At 44.1% G+C, this 16,989-nt stretch overlaps 1 protein-coding gene across 1 annotated transcript in view; it reads left to right on the top strand.

The window, feature by feature from the left end:
- LOC306934938 (E3 ubiquitin-protein ligase TRIM47-like) overlaps nt 1-16,989 on the top strand; it is a gene marked incomplete at both ends in the record, with an annotated part of 44,607 nt that overhangs the window by 8,354 nt on the left and 19,264 nt on the right. The gene's annotated exons all lie outside the window — the stretch shown is intronic.

Genomic DNA, 16,989 nt, shown 5'->3' with positions numbered 1-16,989 from the left:
AGGAGGGAGTTACAATAGTCAAGTTTTGACAAGACTGTTGTCTGGATTAGGAGCTGGGCTGACTCCTGGGTGAGGAACGGTCTAATTCGTCGTATGTTGTAGAGTGTAAACCTACAGCATACGACGAAAATAGTATCTAAGTCTACATACAGTGCTATCTAAGGGGCTAGTGCTACGGGCCATGGTGGAGTCTGAAGAGGTGGGTTTTCAGACTACGGCGGAAGATTTTAACGCACTGATGTTATTATATGCCTTTATCTTCTGGATGATTGAACCCCAATGGAAACGCACTGATTAAACATCCTCTTTGCAAAACTTTGCAAACAGTTAATAAACTATTCAATAGATAGGTAGATCGATAATAAAAAACATTGATAGATAGAATAAAAACAGTCTCTCTAATTATGCTAAAGTATAGGCATACCTCGTATTTTTGAGTGGTGCAAACCACTCCAATAACCAGCTTTGTCTGTATGTACCTGTGTACCTGTGTACCTGTACGTGGGGCCACGTAGGGGTGAGCATGGTTGCTATGGTTAGTGTGTGACGTCACTGCACCACTCAGTTCACACGGGTGTGATTTTTTATATATTTTTGAATTTGAGTTCCCCCCCCCCCCCTTCCCCCCACCACCACGCTTACCTCACTATCATTATGATAAAGTCGCTGAATAATCCCTCGCGTTCATACGAGAGGCATGTTGAAGTCAGAAATGAAGAGCTTAGTATATCCATCTGGTCAAAACCAGCTCCCTAGATTAGGAGATACGAGGCATTCTTTCTGAGCCGTATACAGGCAAGTGAACGAAGAGCAAGGAGTATGTGCGAAGAGCAAGGAGTATGGTGCAGAAGGAGAGGCCAACCCCCCCCCCCCCCCAATAATATTTTTCTCTCGTTTGATATCAATGAAAATGTGCTAGGATGTGTGTACACGTCCTAGCAATCCGTCGGTTGGATTAGCTATGACGTTTCCACACGTCCTACGGTCTAAATAGGTTAAAAGTCCACATGAAAAGGATAAAGGTGATGATCCTAAACAATGGTTCTCCAACATTCCAATCTCAAGGACACCCAGATGAGACTGTTAAGCATCAGGCTTACGGACCATAACCACCCTGTAACTCTCAGAGTTAGTTTGGTTCCTATACAAGTAAGACGCGCGAACGCGGGAAGCGAACGCAGCTCGTAAATTGCAATAACAACAATTAGAATAAATTACGTACTTTTTTAAGGTTTTTTTTGAAGTTCCCTTTTTTTTAAAGTCTTTTTTAAAGTTATTTTTTAAGTTAAGTTATTTTAAGTTAAGTTTATTTTTGTAAGTTTTTTCTTTAAGTTTTTTATTTTTAAGGTTTTTTTAAGGTTTTTTTTAAGTTAAGTTTTGTGTGTGTGTGTGTGTGTGTGTGTGTGTGTGTGTGTGTGTGTGTGTGTGTGTGTGTGTGTGTGTGTGTGTGTGTGTGTGTTTTGTGTGTGATACAGATGCGCCCTCTGGTGGCGGGCGGGTGGTGTTACAGCGGGACACACACACAGACAGACACACACACACACACACACACACACACAGACAGACAGACATGTTCTGCTAGGTCTCATAGTTCTATAGGTCACTGCGTTCGCAATAACCATCATTAATTTAGTTGGGCATCCCCTGGAATTCCTTCAAAGGAACCCACTTTGAGAACCACTGACCCTCCAGCTACAACCCCCAACTATAGGCAAATGAACCCCCCCTCCACTGAAGAACTCACATACCTGGGTAGCATGGCTCAGATCCGATGGAGGAGACGTCGGCAAACACTTCCAGGGTCAACTCAGCCAGGCCAGAAACACCATCAACATGCTGAACAATGCGTGGAAGAGACCCCTCCATTCCACAGAACACCATCGTCAACCGTGTAGTAGTGACCCCTCCATTCCACAGAACACCATCTTCAACCATGTAGTAGTGACCCCTCCATTCCACAGAACACCATCTTCAACCATGTAGTAGAGACCCCTCCATTCCACAGAACACCATCTTCAACCGTGTAGTAGCGACCCCTCCATTCCACAGAACACCATCTTCAACCGTGTAGTAGAGACCCCTCCATTCCACAGAACACCATCTTCAACCGTGTAGTAGCGACCCCTCCATTCCACAGAACACCATCTTCAACCATGTAGTAGAGACCCCTCCATTCCACAGAACACCATCTTCAACCATGTAGTAGAGACCCCTCCATTCCACAGAACACCATCTTCAACCATGTAGTAGAGACCCCTCCATTCCACAGAACACCATCTTCAACCATGTAGTAGAGACCCCTCCATTCCACAGAACACCATCTTCAACCGTGTAGTAGAGACCCCTCCATTCCACAGAACACCATCTTCAACCATGTAGTAGAGACCCCTCCATTCCACAGAACACCATCTTCAACCGTGTAGTAGAGACCCTTTCATTCCACAGAACACCATCTTCAACCAGCAACTGCTCACTCGAGTCCATGAAGACAACCTAAGCAAGGCAAGATTTGAGTTTATTTATATATCACAGTTTATTTATCACACTTAAGGCAGGGTAAGTGCTATGTTTTGGTCACAAACAAAACCTTTTTTTCCCTCTCTTTTTCTTGTATGGTTAAAGCTCTGTATTGCGACAGTAATCATTGCTATAGTGTTTGTTCAGCATGGGTCTCCCTGTCTCTCCAGCTCTTTAATAAACAGCAATTACATTATTAGCTAAGGTTTTCAGACACTCAGGAGAGAATATGCATTAATCAGCTTCATTTTTTATTGTGTTCCAGTTCCATTTTTTGTCTGCTCATTTATGTGTGTCATGACATCCAATTCCCCTTGTTTAATCTGTATCCTGACTGAGTTCTCCATCCTGATCTGAAAATGTTCTGTTTAATAAAGAGCTTCTTGAAATTCAAAATGCTTTGAATAAAACATTAAGAGCATGAAAACACGTTATAAAAGGACATGAATGTGTTATGAATATAATACGTTAAAATTAAGTACAGAATAAAATAACTCGTGCACTTTGATTTATTATCTCTTTCTGTATAATCAGACCAAATCAAATGACACGTATTAACTTTTTGAATAATGGAACACAAAGTGTTATATCACAATAGTTACAGATTATCTAGATGGTCTAGACTAGAGGAATCTCCAAAATCGTAATCGGTATCGGCCCCCCCAACAATCTGGCATCAGTCAGACTTTTGCCTTCGGGGGGTTCCCCCAAGGGACAGTCTGTCTAGTCTACTCTATACCTCCTGAACCCGAAGCCGCCCAACACTGTAAATATTATGACGACGTGACATGTGCGACAATCTGCTTCCTCTGTGGGGGGAATGGAGACATGTGAGACCATACCGCAGGGCACACACAAGATGCATGGCAGTGCCATGACAGACAGAGAGGGGCCATATTAGACCATACCGCAGGGCACACACAAGATGTATGGCAGTGAGATGTGTGACAGAGAGGATGACATGGAAAGATGGTGCCATCTGTGTGTCTAGAACACACAGATGGCACCATCGGCAGTGGCTTAGGGGTAGAGTGTTTGGTAGAACAGCCGGATGGGAACCGTGAGGTTCACAGTTCGATCCCGGGCTCCCCCAGAGTTAATGTGGAAGTAGACTGGAACTCACCTATGCTTTCTATGGCATAGGCAGCATCCGCCGGGAGAAACTACACAAAGCTGCATGACATGAGACTAATTAATTAGAGCGACAGAGAGAGAGAGAGGAGTGTGTGTGTGTGTGTGTGTGTGTGTGTGTGTGTGTGTGTGTGTGTGTGTGTGTGTGTGTGTGTGTGTGTGTGTGTGTGTGTGTGTGTGTGTGTGTGTGTGTGTGTGTGTGTGTGTGTGTGTCAATTTAACAATGGTGCAGACGATCAGAAATCAGCAGAGAGTGAGCGACGTTTGTGCTGTATGTCGAATTGAAGTAGACTCGGCCCCAGACTTTCTTTTCTCCCTGGAAATAAAAACGTCTGGGTTTCCGAGACTAATGTGGAAGTGTCCTTGAGCAAGACTCAATTGAATTGCAATTGCTCCCGATGTGCAGGTTGGTGCCTTGTATGGTTTGCTCCACCATCGGCGTATGAGTGTGTGTGTGTGTGTGTGTGTGTGTGTGTGTGTGTGTGTGGGTGTGTGTGTGTGTGTGGTGCGCGTCCGGCCGTGCGTGTGGACTTGGGGGTGGTCAGGTCATGCCCTGCAGTTTGAGTCTTGGGTAACCTTGACATTAGCCGGAGGAGAGAGGAAAGCCCGAAGTGTTTGTGTGAATCTATAATGCACAATCTATGTAAATAGCTTTGGATAAGGTGCTATAAAAATGCACCATTTACCATTTAACACTAGTTCTCAAACACTGTTTGGGTCGTAGATACATTTTTATGGGTTCAGGGTTAGTATTTAATGAGAACTGCAGTGCTGAAAAAGCACTCCCTTATTGTCTATCTATACTCTTAAACAGTGAACCTGTGTTTTAAATGTGGTTTTATTGCACACAAAAACAAATCTAATTCAATATTTTAGATTATATCTGTGCTACTGTTGACAGCATAGTGTTTAACAACTGTTGGTGGTGATGCCTGCGTTGGTTTAAACGTGTTATTTTCGTAAATGTGACTCAGATTAAATAGCCTTATACCCCTACTGTATATAATATATGTGTGGATATGGACAGTATTATGTAGTTTGTCTCATATTTCAATGAACGGTGACACACTGAATGCCAACCTGACAAAATACTCCTTCTGCTCTTTTCAAGAAGGTACCAGTCAGTCTCACACGCACACACACACGCACGCACGGTCCCCCTATTAACGTGTTTATTGCGTTTTGCTTTTAAGTGGCATATGTGTGTGAGAGCAGCTCAGATAAAAGACTGTGGAATATAATGATTTGGGTCCTATACGCTACAGTTAGGAAATCATTGAGACACGGTCCGAGTTATGGAAACTTAAAGGAAACATTCTTCTGAAGAGAGAAGAAAAAAGGGGGGGGAAATAAGAAAGAAACATCTAAGTTGTTATTGAAATCTTTATCTCAAATGGCAACACTGTAGCGAGAGGATTCCATTGAATATATTCTGTATCTAATCTCATTTCTATGGGTCATTTCATTCTGAATAGCAGTTGTGTGTGCATTGCTCATTAACCCATGACTGCAATATGGCACATTATTTTAATGAAAAAGAGGGGGGAATGGATGTATTTGTTTTAACCATTGGTTCTCAAAGTGGGGTCCAGGGTCCCCTAGGGGTCCTTGGGGTGGGGTGTCCAGGGGGTCCCTAGCAAAAGTAGTTAATACAGCATCACAATCATTTTCACAGCTATTTTTTGAAAATGTTAAAAAATGTTGAATGATTTCAATTTTCTTTTATACACAATAACTTAATATCTTCTCTTCTGGGTGGTCCCTGACACAAACAAAATCAGATGGTGGGGTCCGCGGCCCACCACCTATTCCTTTGGGTGTCCTTGACTTTAAAACATTTGAAAACACTGACTTATATGCCAAAAGTCAAATTAGCTTTTGTGATTTTGGAGGATAAACAATTACCTCAAGAACAAATGTACAATTAGTGTAATATCACTTATATTCTGATATCTGGCTGACCCGTTGAAAAACATTTAAACACATTTTTTCAGTAAAATCTTTGTTACTAGTAGTAGCATATACATGTATACATGTGCATAGTTGAGCTGCAATGTCACCCTCCGGTGGACAAAATGTGTATTATTTGAGACACACATACGGGTATTTCGGGGCGTGACCAAATTTGCCATTGTTGTTTAGGGCTAAAGACCATGGGAATTGCATTACGGAACATACATAAAACATAAATTTCTCCGTCCTACAGCATCCTACAGCGTCCTACACTATGGTCAAGTATTGTAGTGTCGACAGCAGAAAAAAAAAACGGGACGCCTAAATAGACTTTTCCAATGTTCCCCAGCCACGAAAAGGAACCAGAGAGAAGAGCAGACACACATTACGGGTATTTCGGGGCGTGGCCCGGGGCATCTCTGAGGAGTGTGTATGGACCCTCGTCGCCAATTCGTTTTTATACCAAGCTAACGCACTTGGTGCGAGTCCTTCAAAGTAGTCAGCTGACATTTAAAACAACAGTTTAATGAAACCAACGACAAAAACTAGGAATTCTCACTGAAAACCCAGAATTTTGACGACTTCTGCACTGGTTCAGACTGGTTTCCACTGTTTAGCCCCGTTTCAGAAGGTCGCAGACCACATCCTGAATGAAACGCCATGCGTGACGCATGTGTAGGCAGAAGAATACAGACAAACTATGTGCTGAATTACAGCTCATCCGAAATAGAATTCCCGTTGTGCGCGCACACGCACGCACATAGAGGCATCTCATAGCTGCAGCTGTGTGTATTGAGTGAGACAGATGCAGGGTTCATCTGTGGTACCAGCGGCTGATTTGCATGAGCTGACTGCCTGGCATGTCACTCATCCGGACGAGAAGCAACGTTCACACTCGACACAATGTGCTGGCAACTGAAGCGCTCTCCTGACAAGGGAATAGAGACGCCGCGCAAGCTGTGTGTGTGTGTGTGTGTGTGTGTGTGTGTGTGTGTGTGTGTGTGCATGCGCGTGTGCGACCCACTGTTGATTTTGACAGCAATTTAGTTTTTTGTTTTGTTTTGTTTCAGTCATAGTCTTTTGAATACATTTTTTAGTTTTTGTCATATTTTAGTCATCTGAAATGATTAGTGTAAGTCTAGTTTTAGTCGACAAAATCTACAGTTGATTTTGGCGACAAACATGTATTTTGGCGGGCCTTCATGGCATCATAATAGCAGATTTTACACTTGGTTGCATGCTGAAAATAGCCAATCTACAAGCTCACAATGCTGTACACCCGAGCGTCTTTTAGTTAAAGGGATAGTTCAGATTTTTTGAACTTAAGTTGTATGAAATACTTGCCATTAATATAGTGGTTGCAACTGTATTAATTGATTGCCCGAGTCCCATGGTGGGAGTTCTGCTCTGGTTTTGGTCAATATTAAGTAGTTCCGGTCATTTTGTGGGGGGCACTGGGGCCACGCAGTAAAAGTAAATGAATCCACAAAACGAACGTAATTTGTATTGTTGACCTATTTCTAAAATATTAGCGCGACTTTCGTTCAACTTTGACCCCTCTATCACATGGAACTATTTTTTGGGCGTAGTGATATGGACACAAAAAACATAGTTCTGTGTGATAGAGGGGTAAAAAAAGAACGGAAGTTGCACTAATATTTTAGAAATAGGTCAACAATACAAATGACGTTAGTTTTGTGTATTCATTTACTTTTACTGCGTGGCCCCCAGTGCCCCCCACAAAATGACCGGAACTACTTGATATTTCACCAAAACCAGAGCAGAACTCCCACCATGGGACTCGGGCAATCAATTAATACAGTTGCAACCACTATATTAATGGCAAGTATTTCATACAACTTAAGTTCAAAAAATCTGAACTATCCCTTTAAGGATGCTTTTCTTCCTCCCCATCCTGACTTCAAAATGGGGATATTTTTTAGGGGTTACAGTTTAGAAATTAGCTTGAATTGTTTGACTCGCGAGTCAGTCTGTCAACATTTCTCTCAACCAGAGGAGGACAGTTTTTCATTGTTTAAAATCTGCTGGGAAACAATTTTATTTTATTTTAAAACAAATGGCATTGCATGACGGTGTGGCCCTCCATTCGATTCTAGGATTCAAGCTTGTTCTCTCCTTCGCGTCATCAGTGCCCATACCCGAGGCGGGGTTGGTCGGAATAACGTGTTCCTTCCGCATGCTACGCCCGGCCGGGGAAACTCCCCCCTGGCAGGTGAAAAGAAGCAACTCCTCATGCATAGAGGTCATGAGGTCAGTCCTATGCCCCTCCGGGTTGGCAGAGGAAGTGTAGCGCCCAGGATTACATTAGATAAGACCTCAATTTGTAGGCTATACAGTTTAAATATAGTTTATACTGGTGGTATGTTCTTGGTTGTTTGTGTCCTATCACCCATACAAAGATGACAAAGACGGTTGTTGAAAGCTTATTCTCCACTGTGGGAGACTCGGCACCCCACAACCTTTGTGTGAAAACCACCAGAACAGAACATATAATCCAGGATAAATTGTAGACAGACACTTTTATTCACTCAATACTGCCACCTACGGATCTGGTCGATAGCATTTTTATATTGACCTGTGTGACATTATATAACCAGCCTGCAGATAAATGTAGTGGAGTGGAACAGCCATAGCCGGGTGGTAGAGAAGGTTTTCCGGTTCGATCCCTGACTCGCCCTGTCTATGTGTCTCTGAGCAAGACAATGCTCAGACAATGCTCATCTGAGCCACCTGAGCAGACATCTGCTGGGTGGAGCTATAAAATACTCCATGTCCCCCCCCCAAAAAAAAGAACGCTGGAAGTATCAAGTCTGACTTGAGTACTTACAATGCATGTTATGCTGGCTTTTCAGGACCATGGACAGTGACTCCCTGTCCGTATTATAATTTGCAACGTACATATTTGAGAGCTTCACACAGCATGCCATTGGCAAGACAATGGATTGTCAGAACATTGTCAGTGAGAAGTGTCAAAAAGGGACACTTTTGCAGACACTTATTATCCAGAGCCACTCACTTACAATAGTGTAAACATGTACATCAAATGCAGAGAGATGATGTAACTCAGTCAACTACTGTACACCGGTTATTCAGTGGTTCTTTGCAATATATAGCACCTCAGTGAGGTGCAAACATTGCAAAGAACCACTGTGACCTCAGGGTTCTTCAGTGTTTCTTTGGGATAGTTGTTGCTATATAGCACTTTTAAAATACAGTGTATTTACAGTGAAAACCACACTGATTGAGAACAGTGTGGTTCTCCTTTTCTCTTCTTTTTTCCCTCTATCAGACACTATATAAGTTATGTCTGTGGGGAGCTCTTAATTGGTTGATTGAATGTTTAGGTTACCTTTAACATTCTCATAATCACACTATCCAATAAATATGGGGCCTGCCCAAATGTCATTAAAAACCATGAATGATTTTAGTTCATCATCAATAAATAGCTTATTAAAGGTGTAGTGAAATGAAAAATACGTTTTTCACACTTTTAGACCATATCCGTGGTCATCATATGGGCATACCTAACAATGGATGCCAAAAAAATGGGAAAATTCTCATTTTTGTGTGTTTTTATATCAAACGTCCATAGAAATATATTTTTTATTACTTCCTGAAAACGAAAACGTGCTGCGTGATGACGTGTCGAGGCCCACATCGATAAAAGCCAATAAAAATGAAGCTCACCCGTTTAATTCCCCATATCTCCGCATCCGTCCAAACAGGCAAACACAGCTGCTACTGATTACATAAATCTTCCGTTTTTATTCCCATTCAAGATAACATCCAGAGAGTGTATTACTCGGTTTCAACTTAATCATCATGCTAAAAAATGTATCTGAAAACATTATAGGGTAGAAATAAGCCACATAAGAGTAAACTGGTAAAGCTGGCCGACTATCTGAGTTGTAAACAAACATCCACACGCTGTCCTGCGTAGCATAGCTACCGTCCCTAGCTACCGTCCCATCCCCTGAAGGGATGCGACGCTCTGATTGGTTCAGAAACTTCATAGCGGTGTTTCAACTTGAGACCGTCTGAAACTTCAAAATAAAATGTCCACCATTTCCGTTTCACTACGCCTTTAAAGCTGCTATAAGCAATAATATGTCAACATTTTAATGACCTTTTTTTTGGTATTCAGACAGCCAGCAATGGGTAGAACACTCCCAAATAAATGTAGTCTCTGTGACACATCTAGGGGCCGCAATCTGCATTCAAAGATTTTGTCATTGGTCTTTCCTGGTCGCAATGACTAACCAATCAGGAAGTAGACAGGAAAATCGACCAATGACAAAGCTTCTAGGAAAATCTTTGAATGCAGATTGCGGCCCCTAGATGTATCACAGAGACTACATTTTTTGGGGGGCGTTCTACCCAAGAAAATTTAATTTTAATTTCTCCACACCGAATGCTCATCTGAGCCACCTGAGCAGACATCTGCTGGGTGGAGCTATAAAAAACAATTACACCATGCAGAAAATACTCCATGCCCCCCCCCCCAAAAAGAACGCTGGAAGTATCAAGACTGACTTGAGTACTTACAATGCATGTTATGCTAGCTTTTCAGGACCATGGACAGTGACTCCCTGTCCGTATTATAATTTGCAACGTACATATTTGAGAGCTTCACACAGCATTGGCAAGACAATGGATTGTCAGAACATTGTCAGTGAGAAAGGAGGGCATTTGCAAAGGTGTTGTTATGTAAATGCTATTCAGCTTATTTTTTTACAATGAAAAGAAGCGTCAAAAAGGGACACTTGTATGTCCAGAAAAAATGCAGGAAAAGTACAGTAAAGCCTGAAGTGTTGGAATGGCACATCTGTATGCATTTTGCAGACACTTATTATCCAGAGCCACTCACTTACAATAGTGTAAACATGAAATGCAGAGAGATGATGTACCTCAGTCAACTACACCGGTTATTCAGTGGTTCTTTGCAATATATAGCACCTCAGTGAGGTGCAAATATTGAACCACTGTGACCTCAGGGTTCTTCAGTGTTTCTTTGGGATAGTTGTCTCCTAGTAGCACTTTTAAAATACAGTGCATTTACAGTAAAAACCACACTGATTGAGAACAGTGTGGTTCTCCTTTTCTCTTCTTTTCCCCCTCTATCAGACACTATATAATAATAATAATGTATAATATAAATATAATAATGTCTGTGGGGAGCTCTTAATTGGTTGATTGAATGTTTAGGTTACCTTTAACATTCTCATAATCACACTATCCAATACATTTAATAAATATTGGGCCTGCCCAAATGTCATTAAAAACCATGAATGATTTTAGTTCATCATCAATAAATAGCTTATTAAAGCTGCTATAAGCAATAATATGTCAACATTTTAATGACCTTTTTTTTGGTATTCAGACAGCCAGCAATGGGTAGAACACTCCCAAATAAATGTAGTCTCTGTGACACATCTAGGGGCTGCAATCTGCATTCAAAGATTGTCCTAGAAGCTTTGTCATTGGTCGGAAAAAAAAATGCAATGACTAACCAATCAGGAAGTAGACAGGCAAATCGACCAATGACAAAGCATCTAGGAAAATCTTTGAATGCAGATTGCGGCCCCTAGATGTGTCACAGAGACTACATTTTTTGGGGGGCATTCTACCCAAGAAAAAAAAAGTCATTAAAATGTTGACATATTATTGCTTATAGCAGCTTTAATAGGCCCTATCGTTAAAGCACCCTTTGACAAAAGTACTATATAGCGCCTTTAAAGACTGGTACTATATAGCACCATTTGACGATTTGTGCTATAGCACCGAAAATGGTTCCCCTATGATTACGAGCACCACTTTCGGTGATATATAGTATATATATATATTGTATTTAGAGCGCACGCACACACGCACGCACGCACACACGCACGCACGCACGCACGCACGCACGCACAGTAGTAGACTAGCTAGTGGTTAACGCGGGACATTAAGTATTCTTCGATGATGTTATTGCAACTTTTACTTAAGTGGGCCATGGGAGCACTTTATTTAACTGTAATTAGATTTCCACTTGATTCATACATACTGCACATTATGTTCCTATACAATAGTAAACCAGCAGACAAAACAGGACAGGGACCGTTTGAGCGCACTCGGAATGCTCGCTCGAGCGCACTCTTTCATTTTGTTTACGAGCGATGATGCTCATAGCGAACAGCGTCGGTTCGCTACGCGGCTACGCCACTAATTTGTGCATGCAGTATACAACTGTCCTACAGATTAGCGGAAACGGCGCGGGTTATCATACTACACATTTTTCCGGCACATAATCTCCGATGCTCATCTCCATACCACCATTTTATTGCTTTCTTTTTTTGCATGGCTAGGCACTGATGGGAAAAAAATAGGGCTGACAAAATAATTAGGCAACAAAAGACTAATCTTATTTCAGCCTCATTAATTCACAGCGAAAAATATGTCTTCTCCACAGCCATGGAGAGTAACGAGGGAGGGGGAGGAGTGAAGCAAGAAGGGTGACCAAGACCCAAAGAAAAGAGAGAGAGAGAGAGAGAGAGAGAGAGAGAGAGAGAGAGAGAGAGAGAGAGAGAGAGAGAGAGAGAGAGAGAGAGAGAGAGATTCAAAGTTAGAGTGAATGAATTGCTTCTGTCACACAGAACTACAATTACATCAATACATTGATTTGCATACTTGGATGCATATACGCTGTATTTGAGATAAACCAGAAGATGGGAGTTAGCGCGAAGCTCACAAATTACATTGAGAGATTGTCGATCAGGTACTTTCAAATAGCCAAAGTATAATTGGGCTTAGGTGGATAATTCATTTCTGTACATTTTGTTCCAAAGAGTGCCGTCCTAGAAATGCAGTCAGTGGACTCAAAAGTACTCTCCATATTTAGTATGGAATGTGTAGCTGAGTGAAAGTGATAACCCCAAAGGGGCATTCCACTAATTTTCAACATTTTACTATGTCATTAATATACCTATAGAGCTGTTAATAATAAAAAGTCCCCCCATTCTGTGTTTCCTAGAACTGTAAGCATGAAAAAAATCCCACCCGTGTGAACTGAGTGGGCTGCAGTGACGTCACACACTAACCATAGCAACCATGCTCACATGTGGTCCCACGTACAGGTACACACATACACAGATACATACAGACAAAGCTGGTCGTTGGAGTGGTTTGCACCACTCAAAAATCATTAACATGGTGAAACACATCTTGATGACATCATCAAGATGTGTTTCACCATGTTAATCTGTGCAGATCATCTGATAAACAGGCCAACGGTCTGATCAGACTACAGGTTACACAGGTTAAGAGCAGGGCTAAATAATGTAACAGGCGGTATCATAACATGAGTGTATATCGGTGGGATAAACAGATGAATCTGGAGCAGACAGTACTTGACACGTAGCTTACATAACATAATGACAGACTGCTCTGATTAGCGGGCAGGGTAGACTAGAGTGGTATGATGAGGCAGGCAATATACACTCAGACTAATCACTAGTGAAATGGACACAGGTGGGAATGCAATCTCACGATCGGTGTCCCCAACTCTGAGGGGCAGCACTGTTTCCCAAACAGTGGGTCGGGACCCATTTGTGGCAACAAGTCAATATTCCGGTGTCGAGTCGGTCGGACCCACGGTTGTCCAGAACCACCACAAAAGGCCTCTGCACGGGCCCTGATCACACCTATATCTCCATATATGGAGCTGGCCTATTCTAACATCACACAACTTCATATTTGGGCATGCCTGACAAAGAACTCCATATACGTAGGAATAAAGGGACACAGACAGATGGGTGGAACGAACGGGTGTTGCATAGCCGGGTGGGGCATGGATATTGTGTGCTAGCAGCGGCGAGCAACGGGCTCTGCCAAACTTTGGACAACTCAAGTGTCATTGCATCTCTGTATATATTTATAATTTTATTTTACCTACGGCCCGGTGGGCGGCTGACTGGCCGTGGATCCTAAATGACACTGTAGTGGCCCCATCACGGCAGTGAAGAAGCGATGGAAAGGATACCAATGACATAAAGCAGTGGCGAAGAAAGTGGCGAATATAATCACTTAGGCTATACGTGTCGCATTTCACTGGCCAAATATTTCACATTTTCGGGTCGTTTATTCGCGTCGCATCGCTCATTTTGCCATCCTATAGGGTCAAATTCAGTGATTTCATGAATACAAAATAAATAAAATCTAAGAAATTCCTTAAATTAGAAACATTTTCGGATCAGTATATTCTCCATGCTCCCGGTGCATAAAGACAGCTAAATTTAGATGTGCCCAAATCCTTGCATCCCAACCTGATGTAGAACTTATAGATCGGATATATTTTTTTAAGTGAGTGCGTGTGCGACTGTGTGTGTGCGCTCCCGTGTCCCCTGCACTTGTGAGTTAATTAATGCTCATTTAGGCATTAATGTCACAGCCGTGAGTAATGGTTTGTTCCTTATTATCAGACTGGGGATAATAGGCCCATAAAACCCTGGCTTCCCTGTACTCTTCACACGGCTGGCTAGAGCCTCTTTAAACCACACACACACACACACACACACACACACACACACACACACACACACACACACACACACACACACACACACACACACACACACACACACACACACACACACACACACACACACACACACACACACACACACACACACACACACACACACACACACACACACACACACACACACACACACACACACACAATGGAGGAGGAAATTAGAACTGAATTAAGTCTCAGAGACAATTAGCATGCCGATTCTTTACGCCTCTCTCACTTTTATACCTTGATATCAAATCCCCCCCCCCCCCCCCCCCCCCCGCAGGCTGGTGGGCGTGCATGTGTGCGTCCGTGCAAATGGATATTAATGTGTGTAACCTAGGCTACTTCCCATCTTTCGGGCCCAGATATCCTCGCGAGAATGGGAGGATGGAGAAAGTCCTGGAAATCCTAATGTATGCTCTCTGTCACAGGGACGTGTAGAGAATGTTAGAGAGGCAGGGGCAGAAATTCACTAAAAGGGCACTTTGGGCAAAACATTTAGAAAATAGCGGTTCTACAAGTTCTCAATGCCTTTTTCGGGGCGCAACATCGCATTCTGTAGCTACTGAAGGAGCAGCATATAGAACAACTTGAAAAGTCTCAAAAGCATTAGTGGCCCACCCATCTGATCACTTGAAACGGCTGCCACGTTAAGTCAGATTTTGGTCACTGTCCACTTCACTGGAGGAGGATGACCACCTCCACATTGTCCATTTGGACCCCACGCAGCATTCATTGATTAATTAGCACTCGGGTGGCGCACTGGTAAATTGCCTGCCCACCTGTTTGGTGGAGGTAACGGCGGGTAGGGGTGTATTGGTTACTGGACATATTCATACAAGACGGGGTGGCACCTGTCAGCAGGGAGTGTTGGGCGGGAGGAGTAGAACACAAGATGGGGTGGCACCTGTCAGTAGGGAGTGTTGGGCGGGAGGAGTAGAACACAAGATGGGGTGGCACCTGTCAGCAGGGAGTGTTGGGCGGGAGGAGTAAAACACAAGATGGGGTGGCACCTGTCAGCAGGGAGTGTTGGGCGGGAGGAGTAAAACACAAGACGGGGTGGCACCTGTCAGCAGGGAGTGTTGGGCGGGAGGAGTAGAACACAAGATGGGGTGGCACCTGTCAGCAGGGAGTGTTGGGCGGGAGGAGTAGAACACAAGATGGGGTGGCACCTGTCAGCAGGGAGTGTTGGGCGGGAGGAGTAGAACACAAGACGGGGTGGCACCTGTCAGCAGGGAGTGTTGGGCGGGAGGAGTAGAACACAAGATGGGGTGGCACCTGTCAGCAGGGAGTGTTGGGCGGGAGGAGTAAAACACAAGATGGGGTGGCACCTGTCAGCAGGGAGTGTTGGGCGGGAGGAGTAGAACACAAGACGGGGTGGCACCTGTCAGCAGGGAGTGTTGGGCGGGAGGAGTAGAACACATGATGGGGTGGCACCTGTCAGCAGGGAGTGTTGGGCGGGAGGAGTAGAACACATGATGGGGTGGCACCTGTCAGCAGGGAGTGTTGGGCGGGAGGAGTAGAACACAAGACGGGGTGGCACCTGTCAGCAGGGAGTGTTGGGCGGGAGGAGTAAAACACAAGATGGGGTGGCACCTGTCAGCAGGGAGTGTTGGGCGGGAGGAGTAGAACACAAGATGGGGTGGCACCTGTCAGCAGGGAGTGTTGGGCGGGAGGAGTAGAACACAAGATGGGGTGGCACCTGTCAGCAGGGAGTGTTGGGCGGGAGGAGTAGAACACAAGATGGGGTGGCACCTGTCAGCAGGGAGTGTTGGGCGGGAGGAGTAGAACACATGATGGGGTGGCACCTGTCAGCAGGGAGTGTTGGGCGGGAGGAGTAGAACACAAGATGGGGTGGCACCTGTCAGCAGGGAGTGTTGGGCGGGAGGAGTAGAACACAAGATGGGGTGGCACCTGTCAGCAGGGAGTGTTGGGCGGGAGGAGTAGAACACAAGGCGGGGTGGCACCTGTCAGCAGGGAGTGTTGGGCGGGAGGAGTAGAACACAAGACGGGGTGGCACCTGTCAGCAGGGAGTGTTGGGCGGGAGGAGTAGAACACAAGATGGGGTGGCACCTGTCAGCAGGGAGTGTTGGGCGGGAGGAGTAGAACACAAGATGGGGTGGCACCTGTCAGCAGGGAGTGTTGGGCGGGAGGAGTAGAACAAAGGCCCTAGTCTATGTTGTCCCGGTGGGGGCTCCTCAATAAATTGGAATAACAAATCATGGTGAATTCATCAAGTATTTTGTTTATTTGGGTCCCGGAGAGACACCAAATGTATCTCTTGAGTCTTGAGCTTAAAAGTTTGGGCACCACTGAAGGCTGAAGTTGAAACTCCTGAGCCTCCCAGGGAAGAACAGTTTGCTCTGTTCCCTTCAGTCTCATATGATTTTATTCCTTTTATTTTTTCCCCCACCTTTTCTTTACAATCGTCCCCCCTGGCGCTCTGTGGCTGCACTCCTGGAGGCCATGCCCACATTACAGTAGTCAATGGAGAGAAAAAAGACTGTAGTCAATGGAGAAATGAAAAGATCCATAGAATCCACAATGTGTGTGCAAGTGTGTGTGTGTTTGTGCGTGTTTGTGCATGCGTGTGCATGTGCGTGTGTGTATCTCCCGCTGCCCTGTGGAGATCTAATCGGCGAGTATAAAGCCCGATGTCATCTCACTCTCCGTGGGGATTAATATAGATTTAGATATTGAGAGCCAATTGTAGTGTGTCCGACCGGCTTGTGGATGTTATTTTTTATATCCTCGTGCTATCTGGGCCCCTCGGGTGAAGATCACCGGTATGGACTGTGAAGTTTCCTCTCCTG

The sequence above is a fragment of the Electrona antarctica genome (assembly GCF_951216825.1).
Source record: "Electrona antarctica genome assembly, chromosome: 13".
Taxonomy (NCBI): domain Eukaryota; kingdom Metazoa; phylum Chordata; class Actinopteri; order Myctophiformes; family Myctophidae; genus Electrona; species Electrona antarctica.
The sequence above is the reverse complement of the archived record's forward strand: the minus strand, read 5'-3'. Positions and strand labels throughout refer to the sequence as shown.